The sequence below is a fragment of the Dreissena polymorpha genome, chromosome 7 (assembly GCF_020536995.1).
Source record: "Dreissena polymorpha isolate Duluth1 chromosome 7, UMN_Dpol_1.0, whole genome shotgun sequence".
Lineage (NCBI taxonomy): Eukaryota > Metazoa > Mollusca > Bivalvia > Myida > Dreissenidae > Dreissena > Dreissena polymorpha.
In genome coordinates, this window is record NC_068361.1 from 5,011,210 (window position 1) to 5,037,865 (window position 26,656).

The 26,656-nt window shown below is 34.6% G+C and overlaps 2 protein-coding genes across 2 annotated transcripts in view; both read right to left on the reverse strand.

The window, feature by feature from the left end:
* The window catches only part of LOC127837373 (dipeptidyl peptidase 2-like), a 95,133-nt gene that overhangs the window by 64,951 nt on the left and 3,526 nt on the right, over positions 1-26,656 (reverse strand). The window lies entirely within an intron of this gene.
* LOC127837380 (G-protein coupled receptor 52-like) overlaps positions 1-26,656 on the reverse strand; it is a 68,379-nt gene that overhangs the window by 41,027 nt on the left and 696 nt on the right. The window contains exon 2 of the mRNA XM_052364381.1: positions 26,124-26,215. The gene's annotated coding sequence lies outside the window, so the exon portion shown is untranslated. The remainder of the gene's footprint in view (positions 1-26,123; positions 26,216-26,656) is intronic.

A 26,656-nucleotide genomic window follows, 5' to 3' on the forward strand; every position in this document is an offset into this window, starting at 1 on the left:
AATGGCTATGTGCAAACAGTATATAACCAGAACAGCCTGCAAGAAACTCGGGCAGTCTGTTCAGGTTTTATGCTGCTTGCTGCTCATTAATATCTATGAAGGGTTGAAAAGAAGCCTTTAAAACTTGAATCTAGTAAGGAAGGCCTTTAATTAAAAATAAATTTCTTAAGGACTGCAAATGCGTCAAAAAACGTATATAAGTGGTGAAGAGTTAAGTAGAGGACAGTGCAATATCTTTGCAGCTCTTTCTTCAGTTAACAGGAACCATTACTTAATTTTCAAAGAAGATCACCCAATGAACTCTCCTGTACATTTAAGCACCAATTTTATAGACCATTTTAAATCATTATAAGTAAAGTGTAACCGTGTTCCGCTGGTAAAATATATACTGAGCATCTTTATAGCCAAAGACAGCAGACAATCCAAATGGCTATGTAAATGACATGCAAAGAAATCTTGCAAACCATCTATACTTGGCAAGATTTGCATTTAGATATTGCACTTCAATGAGGGATTGTGCCAGTCCATTTCATATAACTATCCAGGGAAATTTGTCCGCAGCATCATGTTACAGGAACTCTCATTTATTTTTGGGCATTTAATGATTTTAGTGGTATACTCAAACCATTATCTAATACGGTTAACAAGATTGAAGAAGAAAATGATGTGGTTGGTATATAAAAATGGGGTATAAACGCCAAGTGCATTTGATTGTGTTGATTTTTTTTTCATTCCGGGAACTGAAATTATCATTATTTACATGTAATTAATTTCCAATGCAACATGAAGTCGACAGAACATGACATCAACAATGGATATATATTGAACATTTCTACAAGTTCATTCCGTTCAAATGATTTTAACTGTTATATCAACTGAAAATCAGCGTAAAGCAAAAACATTTTTGGCAAAATGAGCAGAAAAGAACATAAAACCTTCATTCAAGAAAACCATGCGAAAAACACATCAATAAATTATTAATATAAAGCCTATACCACTGTTATTTTTTACCATTTTCTGATATAATCTTAGAATTGGAAGAAATATTGTCTTTGTTGCAATAAAAGTGTGAAATTTGTGAAATTAAGTTATAGATATCAAGTTTAGAATACAATTGCTTGCAACCTTAAATTTGCTAAGGCTCAGCAAAGTGGGCTAAATAGGGAGATGAAATAAATGTGTAAATTAACAATTGATGTGTTTGTCATAAACACAATGCCCCCTACTGTATCGCTTTGTGTGCCTCCGTAGCTCAGTGGATAAGGCGCTTGCGTTAAAATCCAGAGGGTCCGGGTTCGATCCCGGGTCGGGGCACATACATGCCAGTCATGTTTCAGTGAATTGATAACCGACAAATAAAGGTTTAGCCCGGCATTAAGGCTTTGAAGCCATATATTTGAATTATGACATTGAAGGATGACCTTGACCTTTCACCGCTCAAAATATGCAGCTCCATGAGATACACTTGCATGCAAAATATCAAGTTGCTATCTTCAATAATGCAAAAGTTATTACCAAACTTTAACCTTGTTATCGCAAAACTTTAACCAAGGCTAAAGTTTTGGGACACAGACAGACAGTCAGACAGACAGACAGACAGGCCAAAAACAATTTACCCCCTCTTCTTCGCAGAAGGGGGCATAAAAACAAATCAGGTGGGGGGACCTTCCATTTGGAACTTTAGGCAATAATTATGGAAACATATGTACTTTTTAGTTGGTCGCGTTAGCGGCCAGCTAAATTTACAGAGCATATTTTGCATATCAGTATGTGCTTAGAAGCCTTAAGTAAGGTAAGAACCACAACTCACTCTGCAAGGGACGATTACCCCTGCTTGTCTGCAGCAGACGACATATGATTCTGCTCTAGCAGTGAGTGTATATACCCTCTAGCAGTGAGTGTATATACCAGCTTGTAGGACAACATTGGCCAGTCTAGTGTTTATCATTGAAATCTGTACATATTGGCTGCTTTCAGGGAAAACGGGGCTAAATGCACGTCAAATAAGATTAGCCTGTGCACACTGATTAGCCTGTGCAACGTGCACAAGCTAATCAAGGACGAAAACAGCAAACAACTTCAGTGCCCTCAGCGCTTTGATTGAGATTGGGAATAGGACAAAATCAAGGCAGAAAATTTGACAGAAGAAAATCACTACTTTACAAAACATAGATTATGCCAAATGTAACTGAAACATTTAGAACAAGTGTAATTAAAATTTAGTTTGTATATTTATATAGCTGTTTAGATCATTTCCAACCTTAAACACAAGTTTCAAAAATAAAGGGAAACCTTAAATAATAATGTTTTATGAAAAAAGTCTAGCAAATGAGGAAGCAATATTTAATTTTACAGTACAACTTTAAACAGGTGACCATGTTCAAATTAGTCTTGCGGTCATTGCAACAAAAGTACGCCCTTTTGTTAACCTAATTTCATAGTAATTGTCCAATTTACAAGAGCTGCAGACGCAGCTAATTGGATTCTGACTCCTATGATAAATATATGAATGACACAGACATTCATCAAATATGGAAATGCAATAACCTGACCTCCCCCATGGGAAAATAGCAACTTAACTCTTTACCACTTAAGATACATATTTTGACGCATTTGTAGTCCCTAAGAAAGTTACATTTAATTTAAGACCTTTATAACTAGATTCAAGTTTTTGAAAGGCTTCATTTCTAACCATTACGCGGCATTAGATAGTGTTGAGCAGCAAACAGCATAAAACCTGAACAGGCAGCGAGCAGGGCAACAGATAAGGTTCGTTTATCGTTTTTACGATTTGTATTTGACAGAAAACAAATTGAAATTTAAAATCAATCGTACAGAAAACGATTATGAAAATGAAAAACGAATTGAAATTGATTCTTCGTCTTTTTAGTTGTTCCATTTTCCGCCATACCGCGTTTAATTATAATGTGTATTGTAACCTTAAGTGTTGCCGTAATGTTTTCAGTTAGTTCTTATAGACACCGTTTTGGGCCGGTGTCAATATAAAAAGTTACTTCCGCCGAAATAAGTTCGGGAAAAGGTTCTTTGTTAAACGCGGTCAGGTTAGGAAACTTTCATAAACGTCTTGCACGCCCAATATTTTACAATTCATAACGAGAACCTAAACTTCGGGAAAAGACATTGTGAAGAGTATACTATCACATTTAATAGCGCAGGTGGTGACAGATTCTGAAATATTTGGCTCAAAACACCGCTGCGATTCTGTGTCTCAAAAACTCACAACATCGTGATTTCCACTGGCTTGTCATTGATGGAGAGGGTTAGGCAATGTGAGTGTGTACTGAGACTGAAAGGCAGGAGTGTTGAAACTGGTTTAAACTGAATGACTCCATCATCCATTTGTTAATATACAATTTAAACTAATAATTACAAACAACCATTGTCACTGTAAATTTATAATGACTTTATTGGAATAAGAGTTGCTGAGAATTATCAATAATTAAAAATGAAGCGCTAATCTGATTCAGAAATATATGTACATTTTGATCAGATTGTAAAAAAACTAATTGACAAATAGTTATGAGGTAAAAAACTAATTGTTAGAAAAAGCTTGCAGTGAAAACTAATTGACCTAAAATCTTATCTGTTGCCCTGAGTGAGTTACTTGCAGGCTGTTCTGGTTTTATGCTGTTTGCACAATGTACTAGTACGTGAAGTTCAAGGATTAAGACATCAGTCTAGGAATGGACATCATTTTGGTGATTTTCTCCCATTAAAACTGTCCTTGATCTGAATGTATTTTTGAAATACTCTGGGTATACTTTTAGTAGAATATAAGTAACATTTTCCATGACTTATTATAAAAAATAATTGTGTGTAGTTTTTTTTCACTTTTAGTGCATTTTTAAACAGTGAAGTGTCATTCCCTCATGGGCAGGGTTTCATTTTTATGTCCCCCAGTCTATACTGGGGACCATATTGTTTTTGCCCTGTTTGTTTGTTGGTTTGTTTGCGTCAAACTTTAACAATGGCCATAACTTTTGCAATTTTGAAGATAGCAACTTGATATTTGGCATGCATGTGTATCTCATGGAGCTGCACATTTTAAGAGGTGAAAGGTCAAGGTCATCCTTCAAGGTCAAAGATCAAATATATGGGGGGGGGGGGAACTTGTTTCAAAAACACATCTTGTTTAATATTTTTTATTTAACATTACAAAAAAGCATACATTTTGAGAAAAAATCAAACATATCAAGCTTGCAATAACATAATCTTAAAATAAAAACTAGTGACCCCAATAGGGGTCATCTACTATCCAAGTCCAATACACATGGGGTATCAAGCCAATATGTAAATTTTTTTACGAGTTATTGATCGGAAGCGATGTTCACATTTATTGTGACAGTGACCTTGACCTTGTGACCCAAATTCCCATAGGGGTCATCTACTGTCCAAGGCCAATCCACACGTGAAGTATCAAGCCAATTGGTTAATTTGTTGATGAATTATTGTGGGAAAAGATTTTCGTACTTATTGTGACAGTGACCTTGACCTTTGACCTAGTGACCCCAATTTCAATAGGGGTTATCTACTGTCCAAGGCAGATATACATGTGAAGTATCAAGCCAATTGGTCAATACTTTGATGAGTTATAGATCGGAAACGAACTGGTCTACTTACAGACAGACCTACTGACATCCAGCAAAACAATATACCCCATCTTCTTCGAAGGGGGGCATAACAAAATATATAATTTGTTAACTACTGCACTGCATATGGTTCAACACAAACAAAATGTTCATAGTGTCAGCTCAGATATATATATGAGACCTAGAAAAGAGGAACATTCAAGCTAAAATAAAAGGTTCAAACTTCACACTTATTCTTTATTCACAATGCATTGTACTCTTGATTTTTAATTATTTATTATTTGCACTAATTGTTTTTCCTGGAAAAAATCACTGCTGTTATTATTAAGTTAAGAACTGCATCCAACTGGTTTATGTACAGTTATCAATAATGGAATATTATTAGATTTCTATGGTCTCAAAAATAATTGTTGTATGAGAAACATGTTTAAATATTGATCCAACATTGACAGGAAATGACTACAATGTTGAGTCGGGGAACAATAATATGAATCCAATCAAATGAACAGCATTTGTATTGACCATGACCTGATTCTATAATGATCATGGAATCTTTGGGAATGGCAATATCCTATATGAACAAGTAATTCACAGGCAAAACTTTGATTATTATGAGCTTAATATTGGTCCGTGTTTTGTGAAAAGGGGATTTAATGCATGTGCATAAAGTATCATCACAGATAAGCCTGTGCAGTCTGCACAGGCTTATCAGGGACACCACTTTCTGCTAAAACTTGATGTCTGCTAAAAAGTGACTTTCTTGAAACAATATAATCAAATCTGAAAGGGTCGTCCCTGATAAGCCTGTGCAGACTGCACAGGCTAATATGGGACAACACTTTATATAATTAGGCACATGCATTAACCCTTCGCTGGAACCGAAATGTAAAGGCCTTTGCAAACAGTTTGGATCCAGATGAGACGCCACAGAACGTGGCGTCTCATCAGGATCCAAACTGTTTTCTATTCTGATAGTATTCTCTGGAAAAAAATCGAAGAAAGTGCTAATTTTAGAAATTAGCAGACGACAATTTAGCAGACAACAAATTTCCCAGCATGCAAAGGGTTAAACACATTTTTCACAGAGCACGGCCCAAATATAAAACCTGCAATATTTGCAACAACCAATGTGAGACTTCTATATTTATGGGAAAGCAATTGGGTCACATATTAAATACTATAATTGATTTTAATAAAATGCTGAAGTTTGAATATTCTACACAACTACTTGCGATTGAGCGTTTTAGTAAAATTTATTCATTCTTTAATATAATAATTTCATATATGAAAAAAGTAAATAAATATGTACATATTGTTTGCTTAGGTGCAAAAGTTATGCAAATAAATACATTCTCTTAAGCAGGGATCATATTTGTTTCGGTTTTGTCGGTCCTAGACCGATTGGGGTCGTGAAAGACCGATTGAAAATCCCAAACAGTCGGTCCGATTCTGTGTGCTAAAATTCCCATGTCATGAAATCGATTACACTGTGCACATGCTAACATAGATCTGCCCTAATTACATTCTTATCTCGAGTAGGTGTGAAAACCATTCACTGCAGTCTCTAAACCGGTCAGGACCAGTTTATTGCGTGTCAGCCGACTAGTATCAGAGTATGACCCCAAGCAGCGAAAATTCGCGCGGTTGTGTATTAGTCATGCGTGAATAACCCCGTGTCTATATCGATCGATAATTTCACTGGCATATACCTAGCACACTAATCGGTCCGTAATGTGTAAAATCGTTGACAGTTACTTCGGAGATGAAAACTTCAATGTTCATAATCCTCGTGGAAAGTGTGCATTTCATGCATGATACAGTAAACTTTCATATAAACAAAGAAGAAAATCGGATATTCTGCAATAATTCAAAATTATTGTGGGCGGACCTTATACACTGAAAACGCGCGCTGTAACTAAACAAAACATGCCGATTCATTTTCCACCAGCGTAATAATCCGGCAATAAATAAATGAAAGTTGCGGATCTGATTGACATAACAGCCGAAAGTTATTTTTATGGGCGGAACTTCACATAAAATAGTACACAAGAAAAATAATATACATTGTATAAATCTTTAGTAAAAATCGTGTTAGAATCAAAATAATTCGTGTACTTAATTGTTTGTTGTTGAATAACTCACGACCGGAATTTTAGATGCGTGGTTTCAAATCACTCGTGCTTCGCAATCGTGATTTAATCCCTACGCATCTTAACTATCGGCCATGGTTTTTTTTTACAATAAACTATAACGTACACGAATTATTTCTCAACTATTTGGTTTTGTTGCTGCCAGTATCCAACCTACGCACAGACATTTGTTAGGTTCAGTGCATGTATGTAAGCTATTATCGAGTCGACAACGATTTGAAACATCGGTATAGACTTACACAGATAAATAATAGATATTGACAACGATGAAAAAGTCAGATACGACAGCACACGAAACAACAATAAAAGAGAAAAAATATCATAAAACCAATTGAGAAAACTCGTATGTTCCGCTTAAAAAAGATGCCAAAGGCAATTAAACTTGTACATTTATTATACCACCTTTATGAATGGCAAAATCAATGGTATATATGTTAACGTAATTTGTCATGATTTCGGATATAAATTTTCGGACACTTTTTCCCCATTTAAATCCAGACCGATTGATGTTGCGGGAAAATATGATCCCTGCTCTTAAGTATATGTTACATGGCAATTACAAATTTCTTCTTGAATACTCCCAGCTTTTATGATTACATACACACAACTCAAACCAGGAGGGTCATATAGATTAGAGTTCAGGGGGTTTTCTAGCAATTTTGGGAAAGAGAGATATTTTCCCTTATGACTGCCTAATATTCCCAATTTAATGTTTCCCCATTTTTGTTTATAAATACAAATTGCAACATTCATTTAACCATTTCAGTGCGGGAACCGAATTTTGAAGGCCTTTGCAAACAGTTTGGATCCAGATGAGACGCCACAAAACGTGGCGTCTCATCAGGATCCAAACTGTTTGCTATTCTGATAATATTCTTTGAAAAAAATCAAAGAGAATGCTAATTTTAGAAATTCAGCAGACAACATTTTAGCAGACGACAAATTTCCCAGCATGCAAAGGGTTAATGTTTCCCCAATTTTTTTTTATACAAATTGCAACATTCATTTAAATTCCCTATGCAGCTGTATGGTATGAACCTTAGAACACCCAATTTTAATTTTAAAGTATTTTTAAGCAAGACTTTAAATACACTATTTTCCCATATTTAGTCAAAATGATGTAATTTTTTCAAAAGCAAAGGCCCTGGTCCCAGTTCCAAATGGTGGAAAAAAAACACTGTATTTCAAGTTTGATTGTGTTGTTCAACATTCACATAATACAGTGTTATGAGATTATTCTGAAACGTCAAAATAACTCTATATATTAAACATCAACAGCTGGCTTAAATATATCTATAGTTTGAAAAAAACATTTGTCGGAAAGGAACAACATCAGATGACAATATACAAACAAGACTTTATTTACCACAATCATATATACCAACATGAACAGAACCATTTTTAGACAAAAAGATGTTATTTTTCCAAATGTGAAGGGAACCAATCCCATTTCCAAAATGGTGGAAAAAAACACTTCATTTTAAGTTTGATTGTGTCATTCATAACCAACATGAACAAAACAGTTACATATAATTTCTGAAACTAATAAGTTATAAACTGAAAATTCATGGGTTTTTTTATATTTCTGTCCAGGAAAATCCATTCTTAGATGATAGCAATTATATATTATATGGCCCAGATTCTATTTAGATGGCGGACAGTCTCAGTTATTATTCTTCTGGCAAAATATCATTTCATCATATTCATCATAAACAGAAATCAGTCTAGTCCAATATAATTCATCATTTTCCATACAAACAGAAATCAGTCTTAAGGCTATTTGCCAATGTGATTGTCTACCTCCAGGGGCCTCGTATTGAATACGTCAATTTTTCCTATCCTCCACGGATATAAATCTGTCAAACGCATCATTTGTGATTCTTATGAACTAAAAATATTCCATTGTCCAATATAAAAAAGAGCATCGCCTTATATTACAGTTAGCGTCTGCGTTAATTTCGTTATTTCCGATGGGCACAGTGTTTCCGACACACAATTTCAAGACTGTCAAAAATAATTTGGAAAATGGTGATGGGTTTGTAAGATGTTTGGCAAGTACGAAACTGGGTTTCTTGTTAAAATGACAAGTCTGTACAAAACAATGAGATCATTTCAGAAAACAACTTGTCAAAAAGGAAAAACCAATCGAAACATTTGACTTCTTTTTTTACTAATTAATTAATAATTTACTTATTAATTAATAAAGGATACTTTAGGTCTGACTATAATGCTTTTGGACTTTTTTGCCTTATATAAGGAATACATTTGAAGATTGTTCAGTTTGTTAAAGTTTAAGAATATGTGTACAAAGAATTAATACAGTCGAAACTGACCTAACAGCCACCTGAAAATAACGGTCCCCTGCAGACAACAGTCAGTCTGAATTCCCCATGACAAAAATCACTCTATAATACACTTGAGAGAATAACGGTCACCTGTCCATGGCGGCCAACTGCCACCATATTCCACTCCGAAATTCATGTTTGAACTGAAAACAACGGTCACGCAACTGTCGTTTTTGAGTTGCGAAAATAAAAAAACACAATCATTTGTCCTTCTATTTTGCGGGTAAATCATCTGATTGCGGTTATTGCCTGTGATAGTTCTATGAATGAAAGTCATGTTTGAACTGAAAAAAAAAAGATCACGCGTCAGTCGTTTCGAGTCTCGAAAATTAAAAACAAAATTGAAACAGGTGCACGTAACAATGAGAATGTGTATATGTAGCAATTATCGGCTGCATTCATCAACAACAAAGCATGAGCGCTTGACGAAGTCAATAAATCTTTATAGCTGATAAGTGTTAAAAACAACACTTAACTGGCGAGTGTTGTTATAAGAAGGCGATAAAAGGATTAGTGACTATTCAAGTAATGTACACTGCATGAATTGCAACTTTTATAACAAACTAAATATTTTTAACAAGATTTTGGCTTCTTTTTCTTTAAATAAGAACTATACGGTTATACCATACTGTCGGTTTATGACAGCGAAGCCGCTTATATAATTGTTTGGACGTGACGTCAATGACACGCGACAATCTTTATGTAAAAATACATTCAAATGAATGTAATACATACTGTCCGATTTAATAAATGAACGTACTATCGGTTTATGACAGCAAATCCGCTTTTTAGACTTGTTCGGTCGTCAACGTATATATATGACGTCAATGGCACTTGACAAGCTTCATTTACGAATGAACGAGATGCATGAGTAAACAATTCTACTAGCGTTCATAAAGTCATTGATTTAGTTTAACAATATGAAATTAAATCAATTTATAAGATATTATTCTGTATAATTCAATGTAAGGTTATTATTTTATTATGCTTAGTTATCGACAATGAGCCTTTATTATTATTTGACACTGTATGCAAACGACTGGGTGGGGTAACAACGTAGCAAAACTACCAACTGACCAACTATCTAAAAATTGTGATCCCAAAACAACGGTCATCTGTGGACAACGGCCACTTTGGTCATTTCCCTTGACTGAACGCTGTTCTCAGGTTTGACTGTACTTCAAATAGCTCAAATAGTTGCTTTAAATTACTTAAGCAATCAGGAAAGTTAAGTCTATCCACTCTTTAAACATGTTTTCTTTTCTGACTGCATATATTTGAAAGAATGCTTACAGTAATATAACCAACGCAAAAACTATTTCATAATTCACATGATAGTGTTGTTGTTGTTTTAGGGGTGGGTGGGCATTTTTTCAGCTTTTTATGTATTATTTTCAAAATTGATATTAAATCATTTATTTTCTTTTAAGTTCCATCAATTTTTGCTTAACACAAAGGTGTCTTGTTTGTTAACCTCCACTAACATATTTCTTTTTTATAATATAAGAACTTGTCCCATGAAAACTTTGCAGACATAGTTCAGAAAATGTATGGATATGGTTCTTGTGCCTGACACTTCATCCCATTTATTTCTACACACCCATGAAGTTTCATGTTGAAATGTTGTATGGTATCTGAGATAAAGGCCTGAAAAGTTCCATCATCCATTTTTATATGCCTATGAAGTTTCATGTTGACATCTTATATAGTTTCTGAGATATAGCCCTAAAATGTTTTGTGACAAACGGTCGGACAGCCAGACTGACAGACTGACTGAAGGACGAAGAGACAACACCTATTCTATATTCCTCCGCCTTTGGCCAGAGAAAAAAAATCGCACTGACCAATTTCAGTACAATATATATTTACCCTTTCGCCCTTACAAAGCAAAGTTAAAATGGCTTTTTCAATCAGCAGAAAACAAGAACAGCCTGCGTGTAACTCGCAGACTGTTCAGATTTGTGCTGTTTGCTGCTCATCAGTATCCAAAGGTTGAAAATGAAGCCTTTCAAACTTGAAAAAATAAAGGTCTCTAATTAAATTTAACTTTCTATGGGACTACAAATGTGTCAAAATACGTATCTAAGTGGTAAAGTTAAACAAGACGAATACATGTACCTGCATCATATAAAACATATTGAATATTGCATTTCTTGAATATGCAACAGTCTAAAGGAAATACCATCAGTTATTTATAAGCTCAACATAATGGCTTTACTAGAAACACTTCCCACTCGTACATAATTTAATTAAATAAGGTTTGGTTGGGATGAATGTTCTGCAATATTGTAAAATAATTATTACATGTTGTGATACAGAACTGTTATGAAAGAAAAACACATATAACAGGGTTTTTTTCCACTTTTTGGGAAGATAGCCCATGGTTTTGGAATTGGGAATTTTATCGGTATTGTCATGAAATTGGGAAAATAAATTCATTTGCCTTTTTTTCCACACGAAAAGTCCACTGATTAGGGAAATACTAAATTTGATTTAACTCTTTATAATTATTCAAATTAAAAGAAAAGTCATATAATACTTTGTTAGATGTAATTGAATTTTTCCAAATTGGGAATTTTTTGCCACATTTTGGGAAAAAAGTATACTTTTTGGGATTGGGAACATAGTCGAATTTCGGCTATACAATCGGGCCAAAAAAAACCTGTATACTATAAACATGAAAAGCTAAATATTGTGCAGCTTTGACAATTGATGTGCAATAATGATAACCCAATATTTTCTTTATACAAAACTAATAAACAATGTTTTAAGATTTCATTACAAATATGTTTGTTTCAATATTTAAGATTTTTTATTTTAAAAGTATTCACTTAATATTTCAGAATTATAATTATTCTACTTTATTTTTAATATGATAACAATATCCAACACATTTATTCTGAATATTTGCTGTTTTTCACAAGGAAAAGATCTGAAAAAAATCATTACACAACTGGTTCTAACCAGTTAAATAATTCTAACTAAAATGTTCAATATTGCGGATGCTTTTACACCAACATATATGGATGTAATCAAGTGCTTTTAAAATGTCTCAGAGGACTAATACATTAACAATCCACTGGCAGTGATGTTACATAATTAGGCCTCTGTTTTCACACATTGAGGGTTACAAGTGTTTCAAAAACCTTTTTTACAATTGGATTTTTGTTCAATTGAGTGTTAAAATATGTGACATGCCAAATGCTTGATTTGATGATTTTAAAGAACACAATTTCTGTAAATATTGTTCAATATGAAAAAAAAACACACAATTTCAAAAGCATACTTTGAGTGACTTTTATGTATATAAAATGAACTTCAAGTATTGGAGCATTCATTTTTTCCTAGTATTCAATATACGAGATGGAAGTAACATTGTGGGCTCATCCTTAAATATGTGTTTGTTTACATGCTATAAGTAACATGCATTTTACTGAAATAAATGAGCCTTGCATGCTCCGTGAAATGGGGGGTTTAATGAATGTGCGTAAAGTGTCATCCCGGATTAGCCTGTGCAATCTGCACAGGCTAATCAGGGATGACACTTCAGCCAAAACTGGATTGCTCCTAAGAAGAGACTTTCTGTAAATGAAACATACCATAAAAGAGGAAAGTGTCATCCCTGATAAGCCTGAGCAGACTGCACAGGCTAATCTGTGACGACATTCTACGCTCATGCATTAACTCTTTCAGTGCTGGAACCGAATTTTAAAGGCCTTTGCAAACAGTTTGGATCAAGATCAGACGCCACAAAACGTGGCGTCTGATCTTGAGTCTGATCTTGATCCAATCTGTTTGCTCTTCTGATAGTATTCTTTGAAAAAAATCGAAGAAAATGCTAATTTTAGAATTCAGCAGACAACATTTTAGCAGACGACAAATTTCCCAGCATGCAAAGGGTTAAACCCCCTTTTACAGAGCATGGCCCAATTCTTTTTTTTGTTGTGTTGATTCTTGACACTATTAATCACACTGTTCTGAACATTAACCAGCCAATTGGTGTGCATGTGAGGAAAATATTTACTTTGACATCATTGATTTCCCCATAAAATATCAAAGCAAAATTATATTCACAATTATATGTTGACAAAAGTCTCGGTATGGAGAATATGATGAACATTACAGTGATTTTCTCCCTTTTTTATAAAGTACCGGAAAACAGCGATTTCCCAATGAAGAAAAAAATAAAAAAAAATCTGATTTGCTGTCTGAAAAAAACATCAATGGAAGATTTAAACAAGAGAGGAGTTTGTCAGAAACACAATGCCCGCTATTGAGCCGCATTGAAGCCATATATTTGACCTTTGATCTTGAAGGATGACCTTGACCTTGACCTTTCACCACTCAAAATGTGCAGCTCCATGAGATACACATGCATGCCAAATATCAAGTTGCTATCTTCAATATAGCAAAAGTTATCGCAAAACTTTAACCAAGGTTAAAGTTTTGGGACAGAATGACAGACAGAGTCAGACAGGCCAAAAACAATATAACCCAATCATTCGATCCGGGGGCATAAAAATAAATAAAAAAGTTTTTGGTAAATCTAATGCAACATTTTGTTTATTTCCCTATGCAGCTCTAAGGCTTGAACCTTAGACTTAAAATAATATTGACAACTTGACAACACTTAGTTATCAATTTTAAAGTATTTATTAACAACAAATACAATACAACACCTTTTTCACACTCTGAAGACTTCGCAACACGAATTTTTCCAAACTTCAGGTTATTATGCACTAATATTCCCGATTGGGCTGATACCTGTTCCTTTCTTTGATGGGAAAAAATCCCTGCAAAAAGATTAGTGTGATGCGAAAGATTTAGTAAGGGGCGACCTGATTTTAGTAGCTGGATGACCTGCACGGTGTGGCTCAGCTATCAACAGATTTATACACCATTAACATATAGATGACACAATTTTCATTCATAAAATAACAATAATCACCATGCTAACGTTTAATTTTAAATGTTCTTTGAAATGAATTCCTTAAAATCAACTCATATTTTCATGGCATTCAACTAACATACCTGGCTTTTAATGACTTATTTTCAGCTGCAGCAAAAATATACAATTTTGATCAGATTTACTTAACAATTTTGCAAGAAAGAACATGCTTACAGATTTCAATTAACATCGTTATTTATATTAATATAACTCACTCTTTTTGCTAGGGAAACATATCCAATTTCGATCAGCTTTATTCAACAACAGGTCCGTGCAAGTGATACAATGCTAACAAGTTTTCAATTACTTGTGTATCTTTAAGACTGAACATCACTAAATCAACATACAGAGCTTTCCGCTAAGGAAATATGGAAAAATATCCAATTTTCTATCAGATGAACTCAACAGTTCGCCAGTTTGTCAAAGCCTAGTGCAAGTTCTCTGATATCGAAGCCAATATCAGGTTTGACGCAGTCAAACAGGAAGCCGTGCAATGATCCATCAATGCCAGTTTATTTATCTAATCAAGCAAAAGGATTTACAGTTTTGATTGATATATTCTATCCCACAATGCCACAGATTAACCCTTTGCATGCTGGGAAATTTGTCGTCTGCTAAAATGTTGTTTGCTGAATTTCTAAAATTAGCATTTTCTTCGATTTTTTTCAAAGAATACTATCAGAATAGCAAAGAGTTTGGATCCTGATGAGACGCCACGTTCTGTGGCGTCTCATCTGGATCCAAACTGTTTGCAAAGGCCTTTAAAATTCGGTTCCCGCACTGAAAAGGTTTAGTGATAATTGGAATCAGAGCAGTATCTATTTCAACATTCCGGGAACAAGGCTGGTCACCCTTTTCATTGAGAAATATAATACGACGTTTTTACTTAAAATTGTGAATTTCAGACAATAATTTTTCCAACAAAACAACAACACTGCTGTGCTTTTTAGTCCTGCTTTAAAATATTGATGACGGACACTGTTGATAAAGCAAGTTCCTTAATGAAGGATTAATATAGTACGAGAGACAGCTATCAGACAGGGTAATCACGTGGTAGTCAAGATGGCGACATCTATGCCAAGACAGTTATTTTTCGCTGTTTTATTCCCTTTATTACTTCTTTTCATTTTTTAAATGACTCACTTTCCAGCCATAGCAGTAAAAAGATGATTAGCGTTAATTTCGTATTTACTCCGTGCAAATTTTCTAAGTGAAGCACTAATTAGGTCATACAGCTAAGAAATTTCTCAGCGAGTTAAGTCAAGATATAGAGCAAATATTACAATGCAATAAAAGCCAGAAACTTTCTTGCTGATATGGCTGGAAAATGAGGGGAATTTTAAAAAAAGAAGTTAAAAAGGCTATAAACAGCGAAAAATACCTTCCTCGGCATGGACATCGCCATCTTGATTATCACGTGATTACCCCCTCTCAGCTATATCCCCGACTGAGATTCTCTATACTTTGAAATGGTGACCTCCATTGTTTGTCAGAGTGATTGACTTACGACTTCTTGACACAGATGATGACAGTCAAGGGTAAATCAATTATCTTAACCCTTTGCATGCTGGGAAATTGTCTTCTGCTAAAATGTTGTCTGCTGAATTTCTAAAATTAGCATTTTCTTCAATTTTTTTCAAAGAATACTATCAGAATAGCAAACAGTTTGGATCCTGATGAGACGCCACGTTCTGACAAGCAATAACATGTATTACATGTTTTAATTTCTAATAGTATTTCAGTAATATCAAGGGAAAGCAGCTAACTTACACTGTTTGTTAACAAGCTTAGAATAGTCAATCAAAGTGGTTTACCAGAACTTAGTGTACATACATGTGCTTTATGATGCCTGTTAACTAGCCAATCAAAGTGGTTTACCTGTACTAAGTGCCAATTCGTGTACTAATGCATGTTACTAGCCAATCTAAGTAGTTAACCTGTACTAAGTGCACATACATGTACGTATGCCTGTCACTAGCCAATCTAAGTGGTTTTAGAGTACTAAGTGCACATTTATGTGCTTTTGCCTATAATTAGCCAATCTAAGGGGTTTACCAGAAAAAAGTGGTTTACCAGTACTAAGTGCCAATTCGTGTACTTATGCATGTTACTAGCCAATCTAAGTGGTTAACCTGTACTTATGAGTGCCAATTCATGTACGTATGCCTGTAACTAGCCAATCTAAGTGGTTTACCTGTACAAAGTGCACATACATGTACGTATGCCTGTCACTAGCCAATCTAAGTGGCTTACCTGTACTAAGTGCACATACATGTACGTATGCCTGTAACTAGCCAATCTAAGTGGTTTACCTGTAATAAGTGCACATACATGTACGTATGCCTGTCACTAGCCAATCTAAGTGGTTTACCTGTACTAAGTGTACATACATGTATGTATGCCTGTAACTAGCCAATCTAAGTGGTTTACCTGTACCAAGTGCACAAACATGTACGTATGCCTGTCACTAGCCAATCTAAGTGGTTTACCTGTACTAAGTGCACATTCATGTGTGTATGCCTGTAACTAGCGAATCTAAGTGGTTTACAAGACTTGTACAAAGTGCACATACATGTACGTATGCCTGTAACTAGCCAATCTAAGTGGTTTACCTGTACTAAGTGCACATTCATGTGTGTATGCCTGTAACTAGCCAATCTAAGTGGTTTACAAGACTTGTACAAAGTGCACATACATGTACGTATGCCTGTAACTAGCCAATCTAAGTGGTTTACCTGTACTAAGTGCACATACATGTGTGTGTGCCTGTAACTAGCCAATCTAAGTGGTTTACCTGTACTAAGTGCACATACATGTACCTACATAATTCACTGACCATTCCCTAACCTGAATAGGGGCATGTTGCGTCAATTGCTGTAGAAATAATTCCTTGATCAATTCCTATGATAAAAGTAATATAGTTGTGCTTGGAATTGGACATTACAATGCCCTTTCTACATTGATAGTCAAGAGCTCTGTCAAATATTTATTTGCAGAACACATATATCTGCATGACAAAATGTCAGTTTGATAATTGCAAAATATTGCACAATTTGACACAAATGTCAAGCCAGGCAAGGCAAAAAATCAATGTTCATCATCTCCTATTTCTATGCAAAAACAATCATCAATATGCCATTCCAAAGAAGTTGACATTAACCCTTTGCATGCTGGGTAATTTGTCGTCTGCTAAAATGTCGTCTGCTGAATTTCTAAAATTAGCATTTTCTTCGATTTTTTTTCAAAGAATACTATCAGAATAGCAAACAGTTTGGATCCAGATGAGACGCCACGTTCTGTGGCGTCTCATCTGGATCCAAACTGTTTGCAAAGGCCTTCACAACTCGGTTCCCGCACTGTAAGGGTTAATGACAATAATATAATGCAAAAACTGTGACATTAAATTATGGGAAAATACTAGGACACTATCATGCTTTAAAATTTTCTATTTCGGCGAAATAACCACCAAAATGCCATCCAAATGTTGCGACATTGACATTTCAATAATCTTATGCTGCTTTAATGATCAATTGATCAATTCTTCTAGATTAATGTCAGAGGAATTTATTACCATCCTGCAATAATGTTTCATAATATTCTTCTGCTCATATGGCAACAAAATGATCAAATACCACTGAGAATGGTTACGACATTTATGACAAATTTCCAGGAAAAAATATGCAAGAAAGAAACCATAGATGCAAAATTGATATGATATGTCAATATTGCCTGAAGGAGGGTTTAAAGAAAGTAGAATTTCTAACCAACTAATGATTGAACAGCCAAACATTTAAGGTGCCTTGTTTCATTTTTATATTAAAGTTTGTGTATGCTAGTATTTTACCTAAATTTGTGTCACCACAAAAGTAAAGGTAGAGGTATAATTGAACATTAACCATTTGCATGCTGGGAAATTTGACGTCTGCAAAAATGTCGTCTGCTGAATTTCTTAAATTAGCATTTTCTTCGATTTTTTTCCAAAGAATACTATCAGAATAGCACACAGTTTGGATCCTGATGAGACGCCAAGTTCTGTGGTGTCTCACTGATGAGACACCACGTTCTGTGGTGTCTCATCTGGATCCAAACTGTTTTCAAAGGCCTTTAAAATCCGGTTCCAGCGCTAAAAGAGTTAAAAAGGACAGTCATACCAAAGTTCTACTGGCATCTACTGCTTGCTAGCCAGATCAGTGAATAAATTACAAATTATAGAGTGGTTTAATTTGATCTAAGTAAAAATATTCAATATTTCATTAATTACTTTTTTAATTTCCCTTTTATTTTATATATTTATTAAATGACAATTATGCACTGGTCAAGATTCAAATACGTTGAATCATAACATCTAGATCAGTGCACAACAAGCATAAGTGATGTGACATTTATAATGTAAATTGCCGAGTAATCCAAATGTTTCAAAAAGTCTGGTTGCAGTGTACAGAGGGGGTAATCATGTGACAAACAAGATGGCGACATCCACACCGAGGCTGGTATTTTTCGTCATTTTATATCCTTTATAAGTTTTTTTTTTTTTTATTCTGCTCACTTTCCAGCCACATTAGGAAGAAAGTTACTGGCTTTTATTTCATAGTAATATTTGCTCTATTATCTTGACTTTACTCGCTGCAAAATTTCTTAGTGGAATAACCTAGTTTAAGTCAAGATATATAGCGAATTTAAAAACGAAATAAACACCAATCACCTTATTACTGATATGGCTGGAAAGTGAACATCATTTAAAAAAAAAAAAAAAAGTAATAAAGGGTATAAAACGGCAAAAAATAACTGTCTCTGCTTGGACGTCACTATCTTGATTACCCCCTCTGAGTGTAAAGCCTGAACAAATAAGGGACTAGCCATGTGCTGATTATCAACCTGAACAAGGCGGTTGTCATTATCCCCCCTAGGCCTTTTTCGTAATCATACATATTCAAGTCGATATTTCTGGCCATTTATACAGCCTAAAAACAGGAATTTACAGAGTGCATTTGAAAATCAGAGGGACTATTATTTCAATCACCAATTTCATAAAAATCTTATTTTTGAATGCCAACCAGGAATTGTAATCGCCAAATGCGATTTTGGCGATCTGTATCGTTAACATAGGTAAATCAAAACAATATCTAAATATTGTGCAGATGGACCAACTACCATCCTACCGACCGACTGTTATGTTCAAACTATATACCCGCAATATACTTCCATTTCTTCAACAAGGGCATAATAAACATGAGGGCCTGAAAGGCCCAAAGTAGCTCACCTGACCTGTTCTGTTTAGCCCAAGATATCATTAGAACAAATGTTCTGACCAAGTTTCATGAAGAGTGAATTATAAATGTAAATTTTAGAGTGCTAACAAGGTTTTACTATAGCCATATAAGGATAACTTTCACGCCACCTAGCAGCCATGTTTTTCATCAGACTGGAGCCATTTTTGAAGTCATCAAAGATGTCATTAAAAAAAATTATGACCAAGTTTCATGAAGATCGGACTATAAATGAGACTTACAGAGTGTGAACAAGTTTTTTTCTATAGCCATATAAGGCTCATGTTTAATCTTTCTATATGCAACCTTTCTGTCATTTTGATATTCTAAACAAAAAAGAATATTTGTAAAAAAAAAAATAATTATGCATGCATGTATGTTATGAAGAGTTTTCTTTCCTGGACTGCATATCTCAACAATGTAAATATCCAAGAAATGGCATGGAATTTATTTATGCAATTACATCGTGTAATGGACTGCTTACATATTGAAGCAACAGACCAGAATTTACGGCCAATTTTCTTGGCTTATTAAATAGTGAGCTGCATTACATTGTTTGTGTTTGCCCAAGACTACGCAGTTATGGTCTGAAAGAAAAATCTGACGATAGATCAATAACCCATTATCATGCTGCAGTCATGTAAATTGAAGGGCTTGATTGAATATATTAGATTATTCTATATTATGCCCAGTAAGCAAAAAGGAATGAAAAATATCAAGGATTTAGCTCTTTTCTATTGGATCTGCTTAATTAACATGTAAAATAAAACATTTTTATGCTTCAAATATCACTAAAATGCATGTCAGTTATTGAATATCTTAAAATGTAACTTAATGGACATAGTTTTGGAATGTTTTTTTCTCTTCATCATTTTAATAATACCTTTAGAGATGTTCAATCAGGTTTTTGGACCATTCCAGTGATAAGAAATATCTATGAACCCATTACAAACAAAGGTCCATAACTCTGGAGTCTTTGGACTACATGTATTCAATTTTCTTTCTTACTTGGTTTGACTGAGATAGCGCAATTACTTGCCCTCAAACACATGAGCAGAGGTTTGGACAAGTTCAGATGAACATTAATGGACACAGCAGAAACATGATTGGTGAAACCAAACAACGAACATTTGCAAACTAGATGTAGACACAAGAGCTGTCAGAGGACAGCGTGCTCGACTATTCAAGTGCTTGAAAGTAAGCCATCATGGAGAGGGGGGGGGGGGGGTAAAATGTGGATGTGTGGTCATTTAATAGATAATGTTTCAAAAATAAAGGGAAACAAAATATTTATTTTTTTTGGGGGGGGATTCTGGGGTGGGGCATGGGGGATGGTTTGGGTGGCGTGCATTGTAGTATGTCAGGTAAGTGTTGTTTTGTCAAAGTATGAATCAAATGTGATCATAAATAAAGAAGTTATGGCAATTTAAGCAAAATGTTCGATTATCTAAGTATAAAAGGGGCCATAATTCAGTCAAAATGCTTGATACATTTGTCTGCTCTTGTTTATAGATTGGGGTCATGTTGGTTAAGAAGTATGCAAAATATAAAAGCAATATGTCAAAGGACATAGGAAATATTTCCGGTATAAGTACGCAAACTTTAACATTTGCACGCTAATGCTAACGGGAACGGGAACGGGAACGCATGCCGGGTTGAGTAGGATAGCTCCACTTCATATATTTCATATACCGTATAATAGTCGAGCTAAAAATTACATGACAGTAACCATTATAGAAATCAACCGAGACTTACCCACTATTTCATTGACTGCAAACTCATTGAAGGACTAACATACAAAAAATGATGAAGCTTAAAATCATGGCAGGATTCAATTTTAAAGCCGCAAGAAATGCCGCCAAAAACTGTCTCAATTTTGTCTCAATTACAGTCTCAAAAATGTTCATGGCAGGGCAAAGTTGATGTGAGTGAGCCATTAAGGAGTTTTCTGTATATTTAACAAAGGCCATAATGCTTTTCCAAGAATGCCTTTACGCTATTTACATCAGTTGTAATGGAAATTTGATTCTTTCCATAGAAATGAACTCAATTTGTAATCCAGACGCTCATTATTGAAGACCTAAGCAAAGCCCTATGTAAATGCCGTGCATGACATTCTCTCATAAAACAACCACAAATGGAATACCTTTCAGCCCTGGGAGCAAATATTCCTCATTTCTCTCCTCAAATATTCTAATTTATCACACTCTTTTTAACAGCTTTTTGGAAAACTACTGGTATCGATTCCAAGTTTAAACTAGCAAGTGTCACATTAGAATGACAAAGAATACCCTTGTGACCCTGAATGTCATAAATGTAGCATGATGTTAAGTGTAACTAAACGAATATTTGGGTCATCATTGTATACATAAAACAATTGAATTTTAGATCATTATTAATAGATCTTTTATCAAACAGACATAATTATATAAATAGAATAAATCAAATGTTTGAACTACTAATAGTTTTTATCATATCAGACATAGTTGTAGAAATAAAATATTTGAATTTAGACAAAGCATTCAATATAAGAAAGAAAACACACAAATAAAAAAGAATGATTGTTGCGTAATTTGTAACGAAACTCTTACAAATTAATGGCCTAGACATCAAATGTTGTTGACAGCCATACAGTAGCCTACTCAATTATACCCAGTTTTTAGGACTACCACTTCCTTGCCTCGGGTATTCTAGTCCAATTACTGTCAACACACCCAGTCCCCAATTAGGTCAAAGGTGAGAACATAGCTTAGAGCAGTTCCTACAACATGATTTAATCAGTAAATTAGCAAACAAGCCAATCTACAACGAGCATGTGCAAAGACAAACAATATACACCAATCAAAAGTTGAATTCACACTAGACAACCATGCAGATAGGTCACTATTACTTGTTGTTATAGCGAGACCGTTTGGCGTCGCTTTTATCTTGTATTTTGCGAACAATACAAAAGCATTTAAGTTGAAAATTTAACAAAAAAACTAGTGACCTTGAAAATTAATAGGGTTCTTCTGCCAGTCATGATCAATGTACCTATGAAGTTTCATGATCCTTGGTGTAAGCATTCTTGAGTTATCATCCGGAAACAATTTTACTATTTCGAGTCACTGTGACCTTGACCTTTGACCTAGTAAACTGAAAATCAATAGGGGTCCTCTGCCAGTCATTATCAATGTACCTATGAAGTTTTATGATCCTAGGCGTAAGCATTCTTGAGTTATCATCCGGAAACCATTTTACTGTTTTGAGTCACTGTGACCTTGACCTAGTGACCTGAAAATCAAAAGGGGTCATCTGGCAGTCATGATCAATGTTCCTATGAAGTTTCATGATCCTAGGCGTAAGCATTCTTGAGTTATCATCCGGAAACCATTTTACTGTTTCGAGTCACTTTGACCTTGACCTTTGACCTAGTGACCTGAAAATCAATAGGGGTCATCTGCCAGTCATGATCAATGTACCTATGAAGATTTATGATCCTAGGCGTAAGCATTCTTGAGTTATCATCCGGAAACCATTTTACTGTTTTGAGTCACTGTGACCTTGACCTAGTGACCTGAAAATCAAAAGGGGTCATCTGGCAGTCATGATCAATGTTCCTATGAAGTTTCATGATCCTAGGCGTAAGCATTCTTGAGTTATCATCCGGAAACCATTTTACTGTTTCGAGTCACTTTGACCTTGACCTTTGACCTAGTGACCTGAAAATCAATAGGGGTCATCTGCCAGTCATGATCAATGTACCTATGAAGTTTCATGATCCTAGGCGTAAGCATTATTGAGATTTCATCCGGAAACCATTTTACTGTTTTGTTTGTTGATAATCTAAATGCCAAGTATTAATGATCATAATACACAAAGAATTCCAGATGGTGATTTCATCATGAAGGACGAGATTCAAGTAATAAGATATTTCAGGAATACATCCCCCTGAGTACAGGTCTACATCAAATGGTATTATAATGATTCATTTGGTGACCATGGTAACCAAAGGCTTGAACAAGTGGTCAAAGTATTAAAGCTCATATCCTGTTCCAATCCTAAAGCCAATCATCTTGGTCTACTAGCGAACTTACTATGGCAAAATTAGACATCGAGATTAAATGAACATTTTCTGTATTGGCAATTAGATTGCATCAAATCCCATAACAAAACATTCCACATCTTATGGAAATTGAATTTAATAATGCATAGGTTCCAAACAACCATATGCATGCCAGACTGAACAGAGAAAGATTGTTACTCCAAATAAAACATCACACCTATGATAGCATTATTGGATGCATATATATTAAATATCCAAGAATATTGTATTAAACAAGAGCTGTCTCCATAGGATGACATATGCCCCCGATAAACGCTTGATAGAACCTTAACGCATTTTTCGAAAGCTTAATGCATTTTTCGAATCCTTAACGCGGACCCTAAGTTCAAGGTCAAGGTGAAAGGGGTCAAAATCTGTGCGTATGGAAAGGCCTTGTCCATATACACATGTATACCAAATATGAATGTTACATCTGGAGCGACAAAGAAGTAATGAGCATTTTTTGAAACCTAAACGCAAAGAGTGACGGACAGACAGACAGACAGACAGACAGACAGACGGAGGGACAGACGGACAGTGCAATCACTATATGCACTCCTTCAGGGGCATAAAAAAGAACAGTGAATAATAAAAGGAATTTGTAGACATACAAATGTAAATTTCTCCGCTGTGCAGAGATAACTCCACTGTGCAGAGATAACCATAAGAATTTTATCCCACTTTTCCAGTAGGCAATTACAAGCATTTAACTCACTTAAATTTTTCTATGTCAGATTAACACCTTGATAAAAGCATGGCTTTTTAAAAAATAAACACCCAACTAAGACCCAAAACAATTTTGTCGGCCATGTTGAAGGTCAAATAACTCTGCATACCTGGATAACTGGTGTTGGGAAAAGTGTTCTGCACATCTACAATTAACTTCAATGACATATTTGAGGTTTAAATTAAATACCTTGAGAAATGTGGAAGAAACAAAACTGATAAGATTATAATAACAATTATATAATTTGCTCCAATTGTCATCATAAAAGGCATGAAGCTTGTTGAGCCAATTTAGAAGGATGGGAGAGTCCACTAGGCATAAATGGGTTAAAATGCATGCATCAGGGCCAGTAGCCTGAATGCAGCCACCACAAAACTACTGGTTCACTTCTGTTTGACCTGAAGCAATCATGCTGTGAGCTTCTTATATGGATGTAAATAATGGACCGAAAAACAATATAGCTCCACAAGGAATCAAGTCATGGAGAGTTCATACATCTTCTATGCTTTTCCTACTTTCTGAAGGAGGTCAAAAAGCCACAATCATGACAAGACAAATCTGAGATGTGTTGATTAGATTTCACCAAGCATAGAGTCGGCACTCCATGGAATACTTTATGCTGTGATGTTTTTACCTTTCTCTCACAGAAATGAAAATATGAAAATATATTGTTTTGTTGTATGTTTGTTGTTTTTAATAAAATTAAAACTTATCACAATTCATCAATAGTGGAATTTCGTTCACTTGTTTCTAGCTTTGAGGCTTGTTGTATTCATTCCTCGTGAGTCCCGTTCTTAATATTTGTTCTATTTCTCTCTTGTATAAGATCTTATAACTTTTCTTGAAAGTCATTTCTTTGGATTATTTCGTTTTACTGCTTTTTTGTTTTTCCATCATTTGTTATTTTATTTCATACACAAAACTTCTATTTTTTCTTAACTGAGGAAAAGCAGTCTAACAAAACCATATAATGACAGATATATAGGATCTGGCACGAGTTTTCATATCATATGGTATGAAATGACAACGAGCGTCAGATCTTTTTTATCACATGCTTTTAAATGAGCAAATTAAATAAATATTTACGCAACCATACTGATAAATTCAGAATTTTGTTTACATTTCATGATGTCATTTGACGTTGCAACGTCATTTCAGCAAAATAACAAAATGCGATTGGTCAATCGAACGAACATAAGCCAATGAAACACTTAAAAGGTATATTACACAAGTGTAAGATAAAAATATTCGTGATAATTATATAACATGGGAAACGGGGTATTGCATATGATAAATTTATTTTTTTGCATGATAGATAAAAGATAATTGGCTTTATCATAAATTAACCCTTTCAGTGCGGGAACCGAATTTTAAAGGCCTTTGCAAACAGTTTGGATCCAGATGAGACGCCACAGAACGTGGCGTCTCATCAGGATCCAAACTGTTTGCTATTCTGATAGTATTCTTTGAAAAAAATAGAAGAAAATGCTAATTTTAGAAATTCTGCAGACGACATTTTAGCAGACGACAAATTTCCCAGCATGCAAAGGGTTAATGGCCGTTGTTTTAGTCTAAGACTCACCTAATATATTACAAAACAATAGGGCAGTAACCTGTTATTTACTACAGTCAAAACTGAGAACAGCGGTCAGTCAAGGGAAAAGGCCAAAGAAACCGTTGTTGACGATCGATATCGATCGACCGCTGTTCTCGGATCATCATTATATATATACAAGCTCTACTGAAAAGATTGTCTCCCTTCAAAGTGATGAGATTCAACAGTGAAATCATAACAAAACTGGAAAAAAAAGTGTTTTTTTTTAATTTTAATTATAGGCTTTTATCACCTGTTTAGAACCTTTCAAAACAAAAACTGATTACATCACATCATATTTGTGTTATTTCCCAATTCATTGTATTTCACTGGGAAACAAAACATTTTTCTCACACCTTTTTTAACTCAATTTTATTATAAAATAAAATTATGTTTACCTTTAATCACTTTCTCCTAGCATCTGCTACACTGTCCATGAGCAGCTATTGATACTGCGTGTCATTCACAAGAATGCCGTTTGTTTCATTTCCTGTAAAACACGTAAATACCATTATGTTAAGACAACTCGCCACCACTATATCATTACTATCTGTATTCCATCACCATTTAATACATTTGCAGATTTAATGGACATGTTGTCAGGAAGATTGTTAATGATTAATCAATACCAAACTCAACTGCTAGTTCACATAAAACAGGCCTCTTAAACAAAAAATCCAGCAGAAAGAATCATTTACTCTGCACTCAGCTGTAAATTGCTCTTCACATTTATTGAACAATGTCATGATTATCAATTGTATAAAAGACTGTGTAAATAACAAGCATAGTGGTTCTTACAAGAAACCTGAAGGCACACAAAAGTATGTATGATGTTAAGGTGTTTTTAATGTCCAAATCATAAGTTAATTAATTAATATTAAACATTAAATTAATTAAAATAGGTTTGTAATATATGGCATATCAATTTTGT